Source organism: Xenopus tropicalis, chromosome 1, assembly GCF_000004195.4.
Source record: "Xenopus tropicalis strain Nigerian chromosome 1, UCB_Xtro_10.0, whole genome shotgun sequence".
NCBI classification, from domain to species: Eukaryota; Metazoa; Chordata; class Amphibia; order Anura; family Pipidae; genus Xenopus; species Xenopus tropicalis.
This window is the reverse complement of record NC_030677.2, coordinates 111136461-111157110: the sequence shown is the minus strand read 5'-3', so window position 1 is coordinate 111157110 and position 20650 is coordinate 111136461. Positions and strand designations below refer to the sequence as shown.

The following is a 20650-nucleotide window of genomic DNA, read 5'->3' as shown; positions in this document are numbered from 1 at the left end:
GTATCTATTGCAAATGCCCATGTTTGTAATACCCTTATGCCTATTGTTCATGAAAGCCATTATATCTATTTAGGTGACATGCACTTGCTCCTGAAATGACACTGTTCCTGCACGTGTAATGGGGTAAACTGTAAATTGTTGGTGATAAACAGTTGAAGCACAATCAGTTTGGCCACTAGGTGGCAGTGAATTCTAAGATCAACTTGTGAAGTAAAGTTGTTAAAAAAGATAAATAAAGGAACAGGAAGGCCATTTTTGGCAGTGAGAAGGACAGTGTAAGGGAAAGTATAGGATAAAGAGACTTGCTGCAATTGTTGTCAAGAAGCAACAGAAATTAATAGCTGGACTGGTTCGCTGGAAAGTCTTCCATAGTCTTCTTATTACAACATGGGCGTTATTCTAGTTAGTTTCTCCCCCAGAATTATTGTATCTTCATTTTTAAACCAGTCTTTACTGGCTACATTGGGTAAAGAGGGCACTGCTGCATACTCCCAACTGTCCCGATTTTCACAGGACAGTCCCTATTTTAACAGTCCTGGATTCTTATCGAAAGTCCCTCATTTCCCTTTGATCTCCTGAACCGAATGCCAAAAAAGATACAAAGTTTCTTAAACTTTATACTCTGCTAAAACACATGTAGAGACAGTTATCAGTAAATGATTAGCATTGTCCATTTTAGTAGCCACAGCAAGTAGCTGCTACTAGTAGCTGTGTGTGTTGAATTAGCCTGGATTCTCCCAAAATCGCCCATCCAAGCGAGCGGATTTTAAGGTGTATGGGCACCTTTAGTAATAAATTGGTGATCTTTATTTCACATTATGGTAGATCATCCTTGATTAGAATTGCCGCCAGTCCACTTTTGATCCAGACAGCCCGGTTTTTGGTTTCCTAATTTGAAAAACTGGGCAGGACTTTCCTAGATTGACTCATCAATCTGTCAGTCGCGATTGCATTGTCATTGCCCCACTCCTGTGACATAACAGCTCCACCTCAGGCATAAATGAACCAGCCCATGACGTCACCACATGCCCCCGTCTGGCTTTTGGCAACTCTATTCTTGATAAAGGTCCCCAAGTGGGTCCAAAACGTCAGATCTAATGCTTTACCATAATGTCAAATTAAGATCACCAGTTTATCAAATGACATGCGTGCGGGTTGAATTTTTCAGCCTCAGTGGTGATTTTGCTCATGACCTCACTTCCGGAAGCATGTGTGACGTCACTTCTAGGTATTGTGGAGTAGCAGAGCTGTCAGGAACCCCCCCCTGTCACCCAAGCCCTAGCATGCCACCAAGCCACCCACATCTTTATGGGCCCCCCCTTGCCAACCACCAAGAGGCCCACCCTGGAGAGGGAAACAGAATTCAGTCTATATATTATATAACTATATTTCCCACTCCAACCACTCCCACAGAAAGGGAAATACAATGCATACAGAAGTGTAACTAATATGTTTATTGATACTGGAGCCTTTATATCCATTAAACACACCAACCAAACTATGCACAACACAGGCAAAACACAAAGTTTAAAAGCATTTTAGGGGGCTAATGTTTTGGCTATAGAAGCCATGAAAATTGGCTTTGTGGATTGCAAATTTAGTGTTTTGAGTTAAATGCATAATGCATTTTTAGCATCTGATTTTCTGGGCCAGCATGAAGTGGTAATTAACAAGTGGAAAAAAAGTGGTTTCACGGTAAAGGAAAACATTGTACATGTATGGGATCCATTTTCCAGAAAACCCCAGGTCCCAAGCATATTGGATAACAGATCCTATACCTGTATTATCACTGACTTCCCTGCAGTACAGTATATGCAATCAATCTTGCCAAAGAAAATACAAGAGTTTGAACATATGTTTACATAAGTATGTTTAGCAAATATTACCTGTGCCATGAGCAGTGTTATGAAGGCAGCGGGAGCTTACGGAGATTAATGTGTGGGTGAGAGATTGGTGTAGGGAGGAGGGCTTTGGATTTCTGAAGAACTAGGCTGATTTTTCAATAGGCTGCAGGCTCTTTGCAAGGAATAGGCTGCACCTTAACGATGATGGTGCAACTGCTTTGGGGGAGAGAATGGCTAGAGTAGTGTGACCAGATCACTTGAAAATTAAAGAACACATTTAATAAATGTATGTTACAGTGCTGCACTGATTGCATGGACATTTAAGTACAATTAACGCAGCCCTTCTAGCTGTTTTTTCTAGATGTGTCCCTGAATTTTTAAGTCATCTAATAACCCTTGGCTATAGGGTTGGAGGTGGTGATGTGTAGATCAACAAAATGCTAATCTGCACCCAACCCTAACCCACCCGCTCCCAGGCCTGGGTCAGGCACTGGTTTATAGATAGAGGTGCATTGCTGAGACCCAGCAATGCACCTCTATCTATAAACCAGTGCCTGACCCACCCCATCTGACATTATGAAGGGCATGGGACAGGTACACACCTATAAATAAAGGCCTCTGAGGCAGAAGCCAGATAGTGTAAGGTAGAGCTCTGCCCGAACCCACCCATAACCTGCCAATATTGAACAAGTGTCAGCCTAACGTGCTTAATCCTTGGGTCCCATGGGTTTCAGGCTGGCCCACACATTACTGGTTAAAGGAGATTTTAAAGTAGGCATGGGGGAAGGGTACAATGAAGTGAAAGTGAAGAGACTCATTGTCTCATTGAGTTCTCATTGCAAATAGAAAAGGCTGCTAGTTTGGGGCAAGTTTGGATAATCAAGGATTTCTATTACCCAGAAACTGATTGAAGCAACAGTAGTGCTAGGACAGTAAATGGGAACAGTGAAGTGTGACAGTGAAGGGCTGGGTGGGGGTGGGTGACGGTGAAGGGGTGGGGGGGTGGGTGACGGTGAAGGGGTGGGGGGGGGGTGGGTGACGGTGAAGGGGTGGGTGGGTGACGGTGAAGGGGGGGTGGGTGGGTGGGTGACGGTGAAGGGATGGGTGGGGGGGCGTGACGGTGATGGGGTGGGTGGGGGGGGCGTGACGGTGAGTGGGTGGGGATGTGGGTGTGACGATTAAGGGGTGGGGATGTGGGTGTGACGATTAAGGGGTGGGGGGGAGGGCGTGAAGGGGTGGTGGTGAGGGGGTGGGTGGGTAGGTGTGATGGTGTGGGTGCGTGTCAGTAGGTGGGTGCGTGTGTCGGTGTGGGTTTGTATGTCGGTAAGGGTGCAGGTAAATCTTCTGTGCTCTTGCTGCACTTTACATTTTGGTCACTTACCTTAATGGGTTAATCCTCTTGGTCGGGGGCCGGAGGAGGTCGGGCCTCGGGGGCCGGTAGAGCCTGCTGTGCCACATGAGCCTGGAGGGCCTGGGGAGGAGGCGCCAGCTGAAGTTCTGTGAAATAGAATTGCAAGATGTTATTTTGTGTAATATATTATATATATATATATTTCAACATTCATACACCATCATAAATAACGGGGCCCCTCACAACAACATGTAGTGTGGCTGCAGGCTCAATGACACAAAATGGCCCCAAGTCGCACATGTCACGAAATTATAAAATCGCCACAAAATGTCCACAAGTTGCGAAAAAATCGCCAAAATATACATAGTAATGTATTTTGCGCAACAAAATATTCACCGCTACAGTACTGTATATTATCGCGACAAAATATTCACCGCTATAGTACTGTATATTTTGGCGACAACATATTCACCGCTATAGTACTGTATATTACAACGTAGTAGCGAAATTCCATACATGCCAAGACTTTAGTGAAATTAAGTAAAAAGACACATACTTGAATAAATAACACTGTAAATCCATATTTTATTGCCAAAAACTCATTTACTGTACTTTTCTATAATTTTTTGCCTGCCTGTAGTAGGAGTTAATTTTCGCATAGCCGAATGCGATATTTAGAGCGCCTAAGTTATAGTGAATCATGCGATCGTATTCTTTTCAGCGCGGAAATTAACACATGGCTTAACACTAGCACGAGAAATACCGCAAGCGAAAATGGCGACTTATCGCACGCGATAATACTATGGTGAATCGCGCGCTAATTGTCGCGACTTATTTAACGCAAAAAAGCATGCAAAAACCAACCATGCCCAAGAACGTGAGCAATTGTTCTTTCATTTGCGGCTTATCTATAGCTGTGATTGCCTGGACTCTCTGTGGGTTTATTAGTCTCTGCCCATGTGATGGCAAGAAACCCAAGTACTGTACAGATGGCTTGCAATGCTGCACCTTTTAAATGATACCTTGTGCCCCTCCTCATACAGGTAATTCGGCAGTGAAATTAGTGTCTTTTTCACAACTTTCTTGGTCTGCACTACATAACAACAAATCACCAATATATTGCAGGAGAGTTGACCCTGACTGATATCCCCAGCCCTTTAGAGATTCACGGAGTACATACCCATAAATCACGCTGCTAACGGCGTACTCATTGCTAATTGCACAAAGGTGATTGACGCCGATCGCACGTGAAGGCAAACAAGGACTTTGTCTTCTCACTTACTGATATAGAATGGTAGGCATTCACTAAATTTATGACACTGTAGTATGTTGAGTCTGAAGGTGTAGAGGTAAGTAAAGGGTTAATGTCTGTTACAACAGGTACCATCGGATGTGTGAGTTTGTTGATGGCCTGTAAATCTTCTCTTGATACAAGGGATACTGTTTTTGATAAACAGGTGTGTGGGTCTTTAAGAATGCTTTGTAGGGGGTACAAGACACTCATCCTACGTTGATTTTGAAAATAGCCCACACGGCAGGTTAATTTGATCTAATGGACAAATGTCCAGACCCTAATATAATTATGCCATATGTCCTCTAATATTCTCTGAAACCTTCTTGTTTACAGGCTAATATAACTGCCATAGACTGTTTATCAGTCCATAATCCTTCCATTTCTACATGCATTAACCCTGACACACATGTCTAAGATAAATAAGGCATGAGGCTATGTATTAGAGGAGTTGTATCAGAACTGTGTAATACAGAAAAGGATATAAGTTATTATTGCACGGATGCAAGTGTTCCTTCCAGGACTGGGATCTTTTGTAGTGGGAGGTGTGGTTCCGAACAAATTTCTTCAGCATCATTTAGTCCTCGAGCTGCAGTTCCCTCATTGAAGGTGGGATCTGGAACAAAAGAGAATACCTGACCATGCACTTTAGTTAGTTCACAAGTCAATTGAGATACAAAATTAGTTAAAGCATCAGAGTGTAATTGCAGCTGTTAGGGAAAGTAACACCTTTAATCTGGGAGCTGACTCAAACAAAATTTTGAAGGAGACAGTTTACAGTCCCCCCTTGGTCAGTATCTAACACTGAACAGAGCTACAGGCAATCTGTCAGGTAATTGCATTTTTTTTTTGAGTGTTTATTTTTTTATTTTTATATATATTTCTTCCCCTCTATGGCTGCCACCAGCTCACATGCTGGGATCCCTTCCTTCACCTTATTACTGGTTTGACCCTGGAACCCAGCAGAGAGAGATATCCAGGGTCCTAAATTTCTGACTCGGTTTTGCTCGATACACGTTTTCTACCAAGGTAAACTTCAGGATACCCCCTTTCCATGATCTTAGCTAGTCGCCACCCCTCTTCTGTAATACCAAACAGAAGTCCACATACACAATTATGACACAACATATCTTCCCCGTGCACTATACTAGGTTAACCCACCAGTTAAGATACCAAGTTAAGATACCCCACACACAAGCGAAATCCAGTGCGATTATCCCCACTCCAGCATGCACACCGCTCAGCTGGAATGTAGCTATTAACTCCTCTTATGCCTGCACATAAGAGTCCTCCTGTCACTGACCTTCACGGGCACAACTTCGGACTGTTAACGGAGACCAATTATAGGGAGACAAAAGAAAACATAAAGACAGAAGACATAAATCAGGCAATAGATACCATGTGCAGGTTAAATAAATGGGCTGCAGGCAAGAGGAACCTGTCTTTGCTGGCTGTCAGGAAGCCACTGGGGACTACGGACTAATTCACAATAGGATATGGGGATGACACGGTAAAGAAACTAAAATCTAAGTTCCCACCGTGTCCCGGAGGTGATCAGTCTCCGTCCCGTGTCAACTGTTCGGAATCCTTATATTTGGCTTAAAGGCAGACAGGACCTGCAGTCTCACATTGGGCTCAAATTGTCAGGGACACAATCAGTCCTCACAGTATTTATTCCTGTTCAAATTAGTTCAGCAAAGCGTGTGGGTGCGCACCGAAAGAATCATACTGACACCAGGTTCAGTACTCCTTGCAAGTTTTATCATGAATGGGTGGTGGTAATTTCTTAGAAATTTTATTTCATTTATTTTCAACTCCTTATAATGAAAATTAATTGCAACAATTCCGAAAAAGCAAACAGGCTGTACTGGGATCAAGGTCCCTACAAAACTACAAAACCTTATTAGCTCATTCAGAGGTATTCCTTAATGTTGCAATAAATTTTAGATGATATAAAAATATAACATTTACTTCTAAAGACAATAACAAAGACACAACACAGACAAACAGTAATTCATCCAACAGTATCGCAACAAGAGACCCGTGCCTATCTAATACCCCTCCTTTAGAGGCTTACCTTTGGGTTTACCAAAAACTCCTTATTACTTTTGGCTACTTCCCACGATTAACTCTTAATGCTGTTAATTTCCAAAGATATATAAGCACGCTTGGCAAAGCAAAGTCGTCAGGGCTGAACTGAGATCAAGGTCCCAACAATACCCACAACGACACGCGATCACTCTTAATGCCCTGCGTGTTTATGTGAACGTTTGTATATTTTTACAGTACAATATTGGCAGATAGAGAAAAATAAGAAAATCCCTTCAGGAGGCTCCCAGTCAAATATGAACAACTTGAGCGGCCAACCTCCTGCTACCACAGCCGACTATAAATTAACCTCTATAAATCCTGCGCTCCTACAGCGCAAACAAAAAACCTTGCGCTCTTAGCAGCGCAATAAATCACCTTGCGCTCTCAGCAGCGCAATAAATCAATTGAAGGCAGACTCCGATGGGTTGCTGCCAAAATACAAACGTGGCAGTGCCGCAGCCAGACAGAGTAAAACTCAAAATTAATAGAGTTATACTCACCCTTCCAGCTGACGACACCCATCTCCTGGTACCATAAAACTGTAAGGTTCCTAACCGCCAATCTTAGATTTAGTAATTCGTGGGAGCCCTCCTGCTAGGACAAAGATGTGCACGGGAACAAGAAGGACACAACCAAATGGAAGTTCAAACTTGTTCAGTTTATTCTTACGTGCTCATAGTATTTATACCCCTTGTGTATGTGCAGACAAAGAAATCATTATAACATTAGCTTTAGAACAAAGATGGTCTATTTCATTATCTTCAGAGATGGCCTTCAAGGATGGCTAATAAGGGACAGGAATTTTAAGGAGGACACAAGGAGTAGAAGTTGCGTCAGTGCACAGATAAGATTATATTTCTTTAAGGTGCAAGGGTACTATTTGGGAAAAACAACTATTATGGGATGTTCAAGCCTTGCTGGTTGCTGTTACAAAATGGAGATACATTTATAAAATGGAGTATGATATGCTAAGTATCAAAGTATCAAAATACATGCATATATAAATATATGATTATATGAATATGAGAATATAGGATATTATATCAAACCTCACATGGCCCTGAGTAAATGCACTGCACAACAATTATTAGTCACACTATTCACACTGGCAATAAAACTTTATGAGAAAAAAAAAAACACAAATAAAACTTTTGCCTGCTTGACCTTGTTTTCCTTTGTTTGCCTTGCTTTGGCACTCTGCCATGATTTGGAGGAATATGACGATTGCTGCCCAAACCTTTTGCCTATGTATATATATATATATATATATATATATATATATATATTGAACAAGAGAAGCCAGCACTCACGTAAAAAATGTATAATGCGCCTGGGTGCAGCTACCACGAAAATATACAGAATGTAGCCAAGGTTCAGGAACCGCTCGCTCAGGTCTTATGTAGTTTTAAATCAATTTATTGAAGTGAACAGAGGACTAACGTTTCGGCTGACACACCAGCCTTTGTCAAAGTCACAAAATGAAGTATACAAAAACACTATATAGTGTGTTTGGCGGGAAAACCAAACGGACAGTGATACAAGAAAAAAAACTTTTCACGTGATGACATCACAAGCCCACTCCCCACACGAAATATCAGGTGTGTAAAGCATGAAACATTGTTACACGAACAAAACATACAGGCAACCAAAATTAAAGAATGAAATCTGAAAAAATAAAAACGGAAGATACTAGATCCAGAGGGGATCTTAATTATACAAACATCTTTGGGTAAGTATCGAACCATTAACACTTTCTACTATGCCCAATTCGTAGCACATTATAGAGAAATACGCTATAGAGGCTGGTAGAAAAACAGTTACAGCCGATAGATAATGCGTGTTCAATTGTAAAATAAAAAAGAAACAAAAAAGATGAACAGTGAAACAGCAGAGTGTAACAAAGTTTTCCACACATCGGAAACTATTTCTACGGCTGTGTTAATCAGAGACTGAGTTGACCAAGACGGGGGTAGATAACTATTATACGGGTATTAATAACCAAAATTACCTTGGTAAAGGCACAAAGAACAAATGACATTATTTTCATTGATACAGCGTGTTTAAACGGATAAAATGCATTATTAGTGACATGAAGGAGAGCAAATGACTTTGTTTACATTGCTACAACATGTTCGTGAGTAAAAAGTATCTTATTAATGGCATAATCGAGGTTATAATCATTTGGCAGACAACATGACATACCATCATGACTTTGTTTCCATTGCTACAACATGTTCATGAGTGAAAAGTATTTTATTAATGGCATAATCGAGGTTATAGTCACTTGGCAGACAACATGGCATACAATCATACTCAGGACGATGGCTCCTATCGGGTGCCGGATATTGCCTTCACTTGAGTCACCCAATTCGCAGGTGCTGCTATTGAAGTTACAGTGATGGGAGCTGGGTCATGGGACGCCAACAGACAGTAAGTCAAAGAATAAAGTAAGTATAAGTAAGTATAAAAAGGAACCAATATCGGATATATTAAAAGAGATACGAAGTAAGCAAGTCCAAGGGAATAAAATAAAGATACAGAAGGAACAAGGCCCGGGGAAGTGCTGAAAGCCGTGTAGGCAAATAACATTACAACATGTGAATTTCAATATTACCCGGTGGTGAAGTCACGTTGTTAGGAGCACGTAGTACATGGAACAAAAAAATCACGGTATAGCCAGAAAGCCAGGGTACTGGTTAATAGAATGGCACCTCCGTATAGTGTGCTGCAAGCAGTAGATCGAGGAAGCCCAATGGAAAACACCGTTTTCACTCTATCGAATGTATATAGAGCAGCCACCAATGTACGGGCAGACCCACGACGGGAGCCCAGTACTCAATAGACCTTTCTGGTCAGTCAGTCCGCTTGGCATGTGCAGGAATCGTAGAGAATGTGCCGTGCGGCAGGGTAAAAAGTGTATCCAGAGGTGGACTAGGTAGCAGGAGTGGTTTTCTCACCCCTTAATGCCATCTGTATTCGTGGGGGAATTTACCAACATCCCGTTCCGCAGTTATCCACCATTCGTGTGGCGTAGTCTTAAAAGTGCTAGGGCTCCAAGGTAATAGTGGTGCAGCAACGGAGGAAACCAGTCGTAAGCGGACATTTAGGTACACCAAAGTATGAAAAAATAAATATATGTCAATCATCTAACGAGCAGTGATTCAAGCCGGGTAATAAAACTAGAGGTGTGTGCCCATCTATGGAAACAGGAAGAGTGCAAGGAGTGCTAGGGAGGAAAAGAAACCCAATGTAAGGGTAATCTGAAAACGGTGCTTTCCATTGGGCTTCCTCGATCTACTGCTTGCAGCACACTATACGGTGGTGCCGTTCTATTAACCAATACCCTGGCTTTCTGGCTATACCGTGATTTTTTTGTTCCATGTACTACGTGCTCCTAACAACGTGACTTCACAACCGGGTAATATTGAAATTCACATGTTGTAATGTTATTTGCCTTCTGTATCTTTATTTTATTCCCTTGGACTCGCTTCCTTCGTATCTCTTTTATTATACCCGATATTGGTTCCTTCTTATACTTACTTATACTTACTTTATTCTTTGACTTACTGTCTGTTGGCGTCCCATGACCCAGCTCCCATCACTGTAACTTCAATAGCAGCATCTGCGAATTGGGTGACTCAAGTGAAGGCAATATCTGGCACCCGATAGGAGCCATCGTCCTGAGTATGATTGTATGCCATGTTGTCTGCCAAATGATTATAACCTCGTTTATGCCATTAATAAGATACTTTTTACTCACGAACATGTTGTAGCAATGGAAACAAAGTCATGATGGTATGTCATGTTGTCTGCCAAATGATTATAACCTCGATTATGCCATTAATAAGATACTTTTTACTCACAAACATGTTGTAGCAATGTAAACAAAGTAATTTGCTCTTGTTCATGTCACTAATAATGTGTTTTATCCATTTAAACACGCTGTATCAATGAAAATAATGTCATTTGTTCTTTGTGCCTTTACCAAGGTAATTTTGGTTATTAATACCCGTATAATAGTTATCTACCCCCGTCTTGGTCAACTCAGTCTCTGATTAACACAGCCGTAGAAATAGTTTCCGATGTGTGGAAAACTTTGTTACACTCTGCTGTTTCACTGTACATCTTTTTTGTTTCTTTTTTATGTTACAATTGAACACTACTGATGGGCGAAAAGTTTCGCCAGGCATGGATTCGCGGCGAATTTCCACGTTTCGCGGATTGTTTCGCAAAATGGATGAAAAATTTCGCCGCGGAAAAATTCACCACACGTCCAAAAATTGTCGCCGGCGTCAAAAAAGAATAGTCGCGGGCGATAAAATAATAGCCGCGCGACAAAATAAGAGCCGCGGGCGACGAAACAATAGCCGTGCGACAAAACAATAGCCGCGGGTGACAAAACAATAGCCGCGGGTGACGAAACAATAGCCACGGGCAACGAAACAATAGCCGTGCGACAAAATAATAGCCGCGGGCGACGAAACAATAGCCGCGCGACAAAATAATAGCCGCAGGCAACAATTTTTTTTGTCGCACGACATTTTTGCCGTTTCGCGAATTTTTCGCCGTTTTGCGGATCTTTTGAAGGATTCGCGAATTTTTCGGCGAAGCGAAACGTAACAGATTCGCTCATCACTATTGAACACGCATTATCTATCAGCTGTAACTGTTTTTCTACCAGCCTCCATAGCGTATTTCTCTATAATGTTCTACGAATTGGGCATAGTAGAAAGTGTTAATGGTTCGATACTTACCCAAAGATATTTGTATAATAAAGATCCCCTCTGGATCTAGTATCTTCTGTTTTTAGTTTTTATTTTTATTTTTTCAGATTTCATTCTTTAATTTTGGTTGCCTGTAAGTTTTGTTTGTGTAACAATGTTTCATGTTTTACACACCTGATATTTCGTGTGGGGAGTGGGCTTGTGATGTCATCACGTGAAAAGTTTTTTTTCTTGTATCACTGTCCGTTTGGTTTTCCCGCCAAACACACTATACAGTGTTTTTGTATACTTCATTTTGTGACTTTGACAAAGGCTGGTGTGTCAGCCGAAACGTTAGTCCTCTGTTCACTTCAATAAATTGATTTAAAACTACATTAGACCTGAGCGAGAGGTTATATATATATATATATATATATATATATACAGAAACACGAACGAACAGGCAGCTCCATACAGGACTTAAGTAGAACAAAAGGTTTATTTGCAGATTATAACAACGACTATATATATATATACAGGATATATATATTATAGGGATTTAACTGGTAGCAGCCGGTAGCAGATAGGAATCTGGGCTTCACAGATGAGACAGGGAACTCTGGTTTACAACAAAAGTTTTCAGGTTACTGCCTGTGCTTTATATTCCACAGCAAAATAGCATATAACACAGCTTCCTGTTTGAAAAGTTTAACAAAATGAAGTCTCACCAGTGGGTAGTTTCAACAAAGGGTATAACACAATCCACACTGCCAATGCCAGGAAGTCTTTCTCTGGAGTCTCAGAATGAGGGGAACTTGGCTTTCAGAGCAGTCTTTCCCTCACAGCCTCTCTGAGTTACTTCCCCCTGCTTTGGCTAGATCAATTTTACTTCTGTTGTGAAGAAGTGGGGTAACCATTAACCCTTTCCCTGCCAAGCACGTAGGTACTACGGTGTTTTAAAAAAGGCAGTTTCCTGCCGACACCGTAGTACCTACGTTTTCTTTCCCTGTGACATTCTCTCTGCATCGGCGGCAAAAGCCGCCGGTGCAGAGAGACAGATGTGCCCCAAACCCCTTCGGCAACGAGCCGAGGGGGTTGGGGGGGATGGTCCTGCGATGTGATTATCGCAGGACCATCCTACAAGCAGCAGATGCGATCGCATCGCATCTGCTGCTTGTACAGCTTCCTGCTTCCCCCTGAGCCGCCTCCCACTTACTTCCTTCCGACGAGTGGAGCATGGAGGAGCAGGGAACAGATCAGATCTTCAGGACAGGTAAGTGTGACTTTATTTTTGTTTATACACACTTTTACACACACTTACATACATTTATATACATTTATACACACATACAACACAATTTAGCACAGGTTGTTTTTTGTTTTTTTTCCCACTTTGCACACTTATATATACTTATATACACTCATATACACACTGTCACACAACTTTTACATGTGCACATGTATACACAAACTCAAAAACTTTTTAAAAATTGTTTTATTTTTTTTTCATTTTACTTCTTTTTTTTTTTATTATTTCCCCCAAAAACTGTTTATTTTGACAGCGTGACTATTGGATCAGATATTCTGACCACTAATTATGCTATTGTGTGACTTATTTTGTTGTTTCATTGATTTGCACATTTTTATCCCTATATTAGTATTCCTGATCTGTTTTAGCGTAGCTTTGGCAGGTGTAACAAAAATAACTTTACCTATTTTGAATTCATCAGAATGTGTACTTTCCAAAAATATATGGTTTTCTGGGGGTCCCTGTGTAGTTTGGTATATCTGGTATATCTATGCATATTGAGCATCAAACTGTTCAGTAGGCCTCTGGTGTTCCTATTTGGGGTGAGCTGCCTTTGTACGCAAGAAATTGCGTGAGATAAATGCGGCAAACTGCAACATTTTTATGCGATTTTCTCAAATGTCATAAAAACCACTAACTTTAGGAAAGCTTTGCAGATGGGTACTTTGGTGTAGAAAGGAATCTTTACCCTTGTTGGATTTGTCAGAATGTGTACTTTCTAAAAATATATGGTTTTCTGGGGGTCCCTGTGTAGTTTGGGGGTCTTACTGCATATAATAGGATGTCAGGGGGCTCTGTGTGCAAAAGCTGAGCTGGCAGGCGAGAAATCCTTATGCGCTATTTTCTTTTTGGGGTCAGTACATACCGCAGACTTTGGTATATCTATGCATATTGGGCATCAATCTGTTCAGTAGGCCTCTGGTGTTCCTATTTGGGGTGAGCTGCCTTTGTACGCAAGAAATTGTGTGAGATAAATGCGGCAAACTGCAACATTTTTATGCGATTTTCTCAAATGTCATAAAATCAACTAACTTAAGGAAAGCTTTGCAGATGGGTACTTTGGTGTAGAAAGGACTCTTTACCCTTGTTGGATTTGTCAGAATGTGTACTTTCCAAAAATATATGGTTTTCTTGGGGTCCCTGTGTAGTTTGGGGGTCTTACTGCATATAATAGGCTGTCAGGGGGCTCTGTGTGCAAAAGCTGAGCTGGCAGGCAAGAAATCCTTATGCGCTATTTTCATTTTGGGGTCAGTACATACCGCAGACTTTGGTATATCTATGCATATTGGGCATCAAACTGTTCAGTAGGCGTCTGGTGTTCCTATTTGGGGTGAGCTGCCTTTGTACGCAAGAAATTGTGATAGATAAATGCGGCAAACTGCAGAATTTTTATACGATTTTCTCAAATGTCATAAAAACTACTAACTTTAGGAAAGCTTTGCAGATTGGTACTTTGCTGTAGAAAGGACTCTTTACCCTTGTTGGATTTGTCAGAATGTGTACTTTCCAAAAATATAGGGATTTTAGGGGTCACCCTACATTTCTGCAGCTTCTACCCCTCATAAAACTGCCACGTGTTTATGAATTACGTTAAGATAAGCCATGAAATTAGTGTGCACAAGGTATATTTGGGGGTCTCTAAGTGCCATGTGCTTTGATAAACCTATGTACAGTGGGCATCAAACTGTTCAGTAGACCTCTGGGGTTCATATTTAGGGTGTTTTGTCTTGGTACCTAATGACCTGTAGAAAATAAGATGCTGTGTAGTGGAAGTTTTGAGGTGATTTTTGGAAATGCCATAAAAATCATCAAACTTAGGAAAGGTTTATGGCTTGGTACTTTGGAGTAGAAAGACATGGGTACCCATTTTAGATTCGGGGGGATGTGTACTTTCCAGAAATATATGACTTTCTGGGGTGAATGTACTTTTTACTAGCATTATCCCACATATAATGATGTAAATGTATTGATTTTGCAGAAGCTGAAATGACAGAAATGATAGTTCATATGGGGGTATGTTCTCATTGGGGCCCCTACATGCCACATACTTAGGTAAACCTATACATATTGGGCATCAAACTGTTCAGTGGGTCCCTGGCGTTCATATTTAGGGTGTTTTATCTTGGTACCTAATGCTATGTGGGAGATAAGATTCTGGAAACTGGAAGCTTTGAGTGGATTTTTGGAAATGTTATCAAAATTACCAACTTTAGGAAAGCTTTGCGGCTTGGAACTTTGGAGTAGAAAGACATGGGTACCCATTTTAGATTCGGGGGAATGTGTACTTTCCAAAAATATATGGCTTTCTGGGGTGAATGTACTTTTTACTAGCTTTATCCCACATGTAATGATGTAAATGTTGATTTTGCAGAAGCTGAAATGACAGAAATGACAGTACATATGGGTATATGTTCACATTGGGGCCCCTACATGCCACATACTTAGGTAAACCTATACATATTGGGCATCAAACTGTTCAGTAGACCTCTGGGGTTCATATTTAGGGTGTTTTGTCTTGGTACCTAATGACCTGTAGAAAATAAGATGCTGCATAGTGGAAGTTTTGAGGTGATTTTTGGAAATGCCATAAAAATCGTCAAACTTAGGAAAGCTTTATGGCTTGGTACTGTGGAGTAGAAAGACATGGGTACCCATTTTAGATTCGGGGGAATGTGTACTTTCCAAAAATATATGACTTTCTGGGGTGAATGTACTTTTTACTAGCTTTATCCCACATGTAATGATGTAAATGTTGATATTGCAGAAGCTGAAATGACAGAAATGACAGTACATATGAGTATATGTTCACATTGGGGCCCCTACATGCCACATACTTAGGTAAACCTATACATATTGGGCATCAAACTGTTCAGTAGACCTCTGGGGTTCATATTTAGGGTGTTTTGTCTTGGTACCTAATGACCTGTAGAAAATAAGATACTGCATAGTGGAAGTTTTGAGGTGATTTTTGGAAATGCCATAAAAATCATCAAACTTAGGAAAGCTTTATGGCTTGGTACTGTGGAGTAGAAAGACATGGGTACCCATTTTAGATTCGGGGGAATGTGTACTTTCCAAAAATATATGGCTTTCTGGGGTGAATGTACTTTTTACTAGCTTTATCCCACATGTAATGATGTAAATGTTGATTTTGCAGAAGCTGAAATGACAGAAATGACAGTACATATGGGTATATGTTCACATTGGGGCCCCTACATGCCACATACTTAGGTAAACCTATACATATTGGGCATCAAACTGTTCAGTAGACCTCTGGGGTTTATATTTAGGGTGTTTTGTCTTGGTACCTAATGACCTGTAGAAAATAAGATGCTGCATAGTGGAAGTTTTGAGGTGATTTTTGGAAATGCCATAAAAATCATCAAACTTAGGAAAGCTTTATGGCTTGGTACTGTGGAGTAGAAAGACATGGGTACCCATTTTAGATTCAGGGGAATGTGTACTTTCCAAAAATATATGACTTTCTGGGGTGAATGTACTTTTTAGTAGCATTATCCCACATATAATGATGTAAATGTATTGATTTTGCAGAAGCTGAAATGATAGATCATATGGGGGTATGTTCTCATTGGGGCCCCTACATGCCACATACTTAGGTAAACCTATACATATTGGGCATCAAACTGTTAAGTGGGCCCCTGGCGTTCATATTTAGGGTGTTTTATCTTGGTACCTAATGCTATGTGGGAGATAAGATGCTGGAAACTGGAAGCTTTGAGTGGATTTTTGGAAATGTTATAAAAATTGCCAACTTTAGGAAAGCTTTGCGGCTTGGTACTGTGGAGTAGAAAGACATGGGTACCCATTTTAGATTCGGGGGAATGTGTACTTTCCAAAAATATATGGCTTTCTGGGGTGAATGTACTTTTTACTAGCATTATCCCACATGTAATGATGTAAATGTTGATTTTGCAGAAGCTGAAATGACAGAAATGACAGTACATATGGGTGTATGTTCACATTGGGGCCCCTACATGCCACATACTTAGCTAAACCTATACATATTGGGCATCAAACTGTTCAGTGGACCCCTGGCATTCATATTTAGGGTGTTTTATTTGGTTACTTTATGACCTTTAGGAGTTAAGATACTATAGACTGGAAGCTTTGAAGCGATTTTAAAAAAATTTCACAAATTTTGATAAAAACCAATAACTTTAGGAAAGCATTGCGACTTGATAGTTTGGAATAGACAGACAGTTCTAGCTATTCTGGATTCCCCAGAATCTCTTCTTTCTAAAAATGTAAAATTTTCTGGGATAAACTTTCTGTTAGTGGAATTTTTGGCTTTAAAATCTAAAGTATGCAGCTTTCTGGAGCAGTGCTTTGGAAATTTGGTAGTGTACTGCTGGGAGTTTTTGACCTATACAAGTGAGAAATCTCCATAAAACTATATATATTTGGTATTGGCACGTTCAGGAGACATGGGACTTTCCAAATCAGGTGTATTTTCATGCATAAAATAATTTTTGTTTCTGGTATGTGTGTTTATATTATGGAAAATATAATTTTTTTTCATTTTTTAGACATTTAGAAGCCTATATCTTGTTACAAAATTGGAATTCCACAAAAATTCTACCATATTTTAAAAGCTTGGGTTGTCCTGAAAAAAACAATATATTGTTTTCCTGGGTAAACTAAAAGTTCCCCCAAGGAAAGCCCCCTAAAGTGAAACAGTGCAAAATGTTCAAAAACTGTCTGGCAGTAGAAGTTCCGCTTTGTTCAAAACGGCTGGCAGTGAAAGGGCTAAACAGGTTTTTTATATTTGATCAAAGTCCTGTTTTATATATAAAACCAAATCTGGCCAAATTATCTACAATATAAAAGTTGCACAAGCTAGACAGGTGCCAAGAACCTGACTGGAACTAGAGCTGAATCAGTCTGCACTACGTGCCAGTGTCGCCTGAGAATCTGTTGTATTGAATGACATTTATTGTTGAAAGTTCCAATAAACCCTCAGATAAAGGTGGCAATATAGTATTATGGCCCAGACTCATGTACATTACTGAAGCCCTTTAGCAACTCAATGATAAACAGCATTATAGTAGACTCCCTGGTGATCCATCTAATCATTTTAGGAGTACCTATAACAACTTAACAACTTAATTGCTGAAATCAATGTACTGCCCAGTCACTTTCTGTCTCCATAAAGTAACAAATAGCTCTCAGGCCATGTTTATATGAGATTGACGTGTATAGAGATTCTACCTCACATCCCACTAACAGAGTATCTGCTTCAACTACAATACCTTAAAGGAGAAAGAAAGGTAAAAACTAAGTAAGCTTTATCAGAAAGGTCTATGTAAATAAAGCCATAAGCACATAGAATTGCTGCACTGACTTCTCTGTCAAAAGGTTTGTTGTGTCTGTAATTCATGTGCCAGAGACACGCCGCTCTCTGCTATCTCCCCTCTCCTGCTCCCCCCTCCCTCAAGAATGCTAGGAACTCACTCCCCCCCTTAGGAATGTGGATCTGAGCCAATCAGCAGGAAGCTGACTCATTGGGGCACATTTACTAACCCACGAACGGGCCGAATGTGTCCGATTGCGTTTTTTTCGTAATGATCGGTAATTTCGCGATTTTTTTCGGCATCTTTATGACTTTTTCGTATTTTTTGCGATTTTTTCGGCGTCTTTAAGATTTTTGCGTAAAAACGCGAGTTTTTCGGCGTCTTTACAATTTTTGCGTAAAAACGCGAGTTTTTCGTAGCCATTACGAAAGTTGCGCAAAGTCGCGATTTTTTCGTAGCGTTAAAACTTGCGCGAAACGTTGTGCCTTTTAAGTTTTAACGCTACGAAAAAGGCGCGACTTTGCGCGCAAGTGTTAACGCTACGAAAAAATTGCGACTTTGAGCAACTTTCGTAATGGCTACGAAAAACTCGCGTTTTTACGCAAAAATCGTAAAGACGCCGAAAAACTCGTGTTTTTACGCAAAAATCGTAAAGACGCCGAAAAAATCGCAAAAAATACTAAAAAGTTGCAAAATGTTAGTTTCCAATTGGAATTTTTCCAATTCAGATTCGAAATCGTGTCTTAGTAAATCAGCCCCATAGTCTAACTAACTGAGCATGTACAGTTGGTCTGGGTGTCTGTGCAGGAGTGAGGCATTATGGAAACTTTCTTTACACAGCTCAGCATTTTTTCTTCCTGTTTGGCTTCTGATCATCTAAACAGGTGAAATATGGGGAGACTTAAGGGCACTATTGAGACAACTGAAGGTATGCCTACAGCTTGAGATTAACTCTTTATTAGCCTTTCCTTCTCCTTTAAAGTTTATTTAATAGATCCCCTGTATCTCTAATATAAGATGGAAGACTGGTGACAAATCTGCACTATTTCAAGTCGCTGTACTGGCTGGCCTTTTCACAAAGATTCCCATTGCCTGATACTGTCAGTCGTCCAGGTGGTTTAGTTACATTTTTGTGCACTTTCGGAAGCATATAAAAGGTGGCAGTTCTCAATATTGTATTAATCAGGGCATTATATTCTCCTTTAGACACAAGCCCTGCCTGAAATCCATCAGCAATTAAGTTGTTAAGTAGTTATAGGTACTCCTAAAATGATTAGTTGAATCACCAGGGAGTCTACTATAACACTATTTATCATTGAGCTGCTGAAGGGCTTCAGTAATGTACATGAGTCCTGGGCCATAATAATATATTGCCCCTTTATCTGAGGGTTTATTGGAACTTTAACAATAAATGTCATTCGATACAACAGATTCTCAGGCGACACTGGCATGTATTCCAGACTGATCCAGCTCTAGTTGCTGCCATTGGCCAATATCCGCAGACCTGCTGTCGCCATACACCCAATTTGCGTGATAAATTAGTCAGGAGTCATATGGGTAGGAACAAGCCATCGACTAACAGGACCCCGAATGGGACAGATGCTTGTGGCAAATGTAGGGCCTGCAAATACATGTTTAATCTATGCCAGTTAACAGATAGATTTGGTGCTGTACATAAGATTAAACAACACTTTACCTGTAAGACTGAAGGAGTCATTTATATGCTCAGGTGCCCATGTGATAAGATATATATAGGAAAGGCCTATTGGGCTTTTAAACAGAGAGTACTGGAGCATATTTATAGTATTGACAATGCCGCTGATTTGGTAAAGGCACATAACAAACTACCACCTGTCAGCAGACACTTTTACGAATGCCATCATGGTCGCAGTATGGAATTGAGAGTTATGGGTTTATCACATATCTCCATGAGGATAAGAGGCACAGATTTAGAAACAGCTTTTTTGAGAAAGGAGAATGAGTGGATCTTTCAAATGAACGCACGTGGATCTGGGGGCTTAAATGAGAACATTACCCTCAATGTTTTTATCTGAAATGTGTGCCTAAGGAAATACTATATCTGTTTGATTTTGATTTAAATCCCTTGTGCCTTACTCTCCCATTGTGATATATTTCCCTATAGCACACCCTATAATTTATGACGCTCATATTGAAATATTGAGTAAGGGTTATCTCAATACCATGATCCCATATAGACCATCCTTTTGATTCCTATATCGAATTCATGCCAGTGTCCAGATTTATCTAAAAGTATTTATAAAATACCCCCAAGTGTATATTGGGAGCAGAACACTTGCACAGAGAAAGGCGCTGCCATGGAGACGCAAAGCTAGATCTCCCGTAGTGGCGCGCCTCATGCTGGGAGAGGCATTGCTCGGGAGACGTGAGGTCGGAAACCCTGTAGTGCCGCTCCTGTTTTAAACATCTCCCTGAAGATGCTTGTATACGCATGCAGAATGGAAAGGAGGTGGGGGTGTGGCACTGGGTATGATGCTTCCTGGGAAAATGGTTCCCAGGGGCATGCATGATTGGTCTGTTCGAACTAGGGGGGCAGTCCTTTGTCTATTTAATTTTCCCCATGATCCGCCTGGCCTTAATGCCTTTGAAAAAGCTTGGGCTTGCCAAGCGAAAGTGCGTCAGGCACTTATTTTAACCTAGCTGGGTAGGCAGGTGTTGAAGCGCCGTGGGTGTTAATTGTGTGGGAGCGGGAAAGAGGGTATAGTTTGGT

The 20650-nt window shown here is 40.7% G+C and overlaps 1 protein-coding gene across 2 annotated transcripts in view; it reads left to right on the top strand.

Moving 5' to 3' along the window:
- Positions 1-12464: 12464 nt before the first annotated feature.
- b3gnt3.1 (UDP-GlcNAc:betaGal beta-1,3-N-acetylglucosaminyltransferase 3, gene 1) overlaps positions 12465-20650 on the top strand; it is a 55367-nt gene continuing 47181 nt past the window's right edge. For both annotated transcript variants that reach the window (XM_004919337.4, XM_012953761.3), the window contains exon 1: positions 12465-12553. The gene's annotated coding sequence lies outside the window, so the exon portion shown is untranslated. The remainder of the gene's footprint in view (positions 12554-20650) is intronic.